Raw genomic sequence first — 2492 nt, 5'->3', positions numbered from 1 at the left:
ATGAGCTGGTAGAAATGCTAGGAAATTGTGGATGCCAAGATTTTGAAAATGGCTTTGAATATATGTATATATAAAAGCTATATATGTAAAGGATTTCAAAATCGGAAAACAAGCTTTTTAATATGATTTATGTCAAAATGTGCCTTATAGTTTGTGTGATGTGCAATCATGATTGAAACACATATCCACCATGCGAATTGATCTTTTAATCTCATGTAAAGGTTTTATGATATAAAGTCTTATAAGAAATTTTATCATGTTACCGTGTTGAATATTTCGAAAATGACTTTTGAAATGGATTTTTGAGAACCTAAACTGATTTTTAAAGTCGGGATATTCGAGAATAGGTCGAATGTCACATTAAGATAGCGTGACCTTGTGCACAAGTGAGCTTTAGGTAGAGACTTTGGGTTGCTTAGGACTTTAGACGTGGTTGGGGCACGTTTATGATATAGTAAGTGGCAAGGCCACGGGTTGATATATATGTCTAGGCCACAAGTGATGTACGTGGTTATGACTGCTTGATTTCTTTGATGTCAGCCAATATCGTTAAGACTGCCATGGTTATGGGGATCTGGTGGAATGAAGCTCCCGGATGTTATTATGTGGAAGCGAGCCACAAGTTCTTCATTTCTATTACCTACTCGAGAGTGATATCTCTTTGGGTTTTCAATGCGTGTTCTTTCGCATGGTCAGAATTATAAGATTTTTTGCAGCTCCTTTATTTATACTATGATGTTGGATTTAACTCCTCACGTATGAGGTGATTTGTGAAATTGTGTATAAGCTTTGATAGCTCTTGATTTTAAGGAAGCATGCGTGTTTATTACGGACTATTTTGAGTAAAGTTGTTCGATGAATTCAAAGATGGAAAAATCTTGTATTTTACCGATTTGCTTTAAGTAAGTTGCTAAAGGATTTCAACAGTAGAGATCTTACTTGAATTGGTTGGATACTTGATTTTTAATGAATATCTTGCATTAACTTTCCTGTTTTACATATAAGGCATAAATTGTTTACATATGTTCTTATATTTTTAATTTTTCAATCTTTTACCTTTAGCTTATTTACCATTTACACCCTACTCACGGAGTTGATGATCATTGAGTTTGTGAGACTCACCCCATTATTTCCTTTTGTAGATAAGTGATCAGCTCGAGTATATTGTCCCTACAAACCTTGATTTGCTACAACGTAGGTAATGGCATCTCTTAGACTTTCGCTTTGAGTTGCTCCGCTGCATAGAGGTTGTGTTGTGTCAAATAGTCAAACTTAAAAAGATAAATAGTCTATATGAAATGTATGTGCTAAAACCTGAGGTTGTGTAATGAATACCACTTGTGATGTTGAAATTACTTTGGAGTTATTACACCTGTTTATTGGTATCTAGATGCTATGTTTTAAATATTATGTTTATTTAGTTTAAGTAAACGATAGCATTAATATTGCAAGTCGATTCTAAATTGCTTGAAATCTTAACCAAGGCTTGTTCAAGATTGGCGGGTTCACTCACAAGTCTAGGATATTGGTAACGATCGGGGGAAGAGGTCGTTACAAACGTGGAATCAAAGCCCAAGGTTTAGTCAAGTCTTAAGAATTCTTGTGTCAAGCAGAAAAGTAGTGAAGTCGACGTAGAGTCTTGTTTATAGTTAGTGATTGCAGCACCGATTATAGGCAAGAGGTTGTTTGGACTTCTTTATACAATTTAGAAAGCCACCTTGTGTAATTATAAGAGAAAATTAAATAATGAGAATTGATTGCCGATGTCCAAGTTTGAGATGCTGCCTTGAACTCGTACATCTTTGAGGGCTACGGGTGACCAGACGCGCTAAGAGAGACTAATGAGCGATTACGGGTTTTTGTGTGACGAGGGTGAAGTAGTCCTAGAAGAAGGGGAAGGAGGAGTTCTCGACGTTCGAGTGAGGGTAGTTTGAGTGATTGAAGGAGTGCTAGTACAAACAGCACTGAGGTTAGTGGACCTACTTTTGAGAGCACTACTTTGGATGAATTAGTTGTTGGATTACGAAATTTGACCCAACCATTTACAAAATTTACTAGGCAATGCACTAATGTTGCTAAAGAGTATATGGATTTAAGTTCACAAGATCCAGATTATAACCCAAACATAAATATGATAAAGGAGGAGAGGTCAAAAGAGGATGATCCAACTAATGACAAAGGGGATGATTCAGTTTCATTATCTACATTTATGAAGCTAAAATCTCCATCATTTACTAGTTTAAGCATCACACCTTTGGATTCCTCAAATATGTTCATAAAATTGTTGCCTAAGTATTATAAAGTCTGCTTCTTACACTTAACAAGCTCACCTATCATCAAACAAGTCTCCTAATATAAAACAAGTTTCAAGATCATTCTCTCTACAATATAGTTCATACATATACTCCAGAACCATACACATCGGGTTTCAAATTTATTGTTCAATAACTTAGCCCTTATCACGTATAAGCGATGTCAAAAATTATGAGTGT

At 35.5% G+C, this 2492-nt stretch overlaps 1 long non-coding RNA gene across 1 annotated transcript in view; it reads left to right on the top strand.

Moving 5' to 3' along the window:
* LOC110426987 (uncharacterized) overlaps nt 1-1323 on the top strand; it is a 2045-nt gene extending 722 nt beyond the window's left edge. The window contains exons 3-4 of the long non-coding RNA XR_002446220.1: nt 541-691; nt 1143-1323. This is a non-coding gene — a long non-coding RNA (uncharacterized LOC110426987). The remainder of the gene's footprint in view (nt 1-540; nt 692-1142) is intronic.
* Nucleotides 1324-2492: the final 1169 nt, after the last annotated feature.

The sequence above is a fragment of the Theobroma umbraticum genome, unplaced genomic scaffold (genome assembly GCF_002168275.2).
Source record: "Theobroma umbraticum cultivar Fairchild unplaced genomic scaffold, ASM216827v3 scaffold_239.1, whole genome shotgun sequence".
Classification (NCBI taxonomy): Eukaryota; Viridiplantae; Streptophyta; class Magnoliopsida; order Malvales; family Malvaceae; genus Theobroma; species Theobroma umbraticum.
Note: the sequence above shows the minus strand (reverse complement) of the source record. Positions and strands in the feature narration are given on the sequence as shown.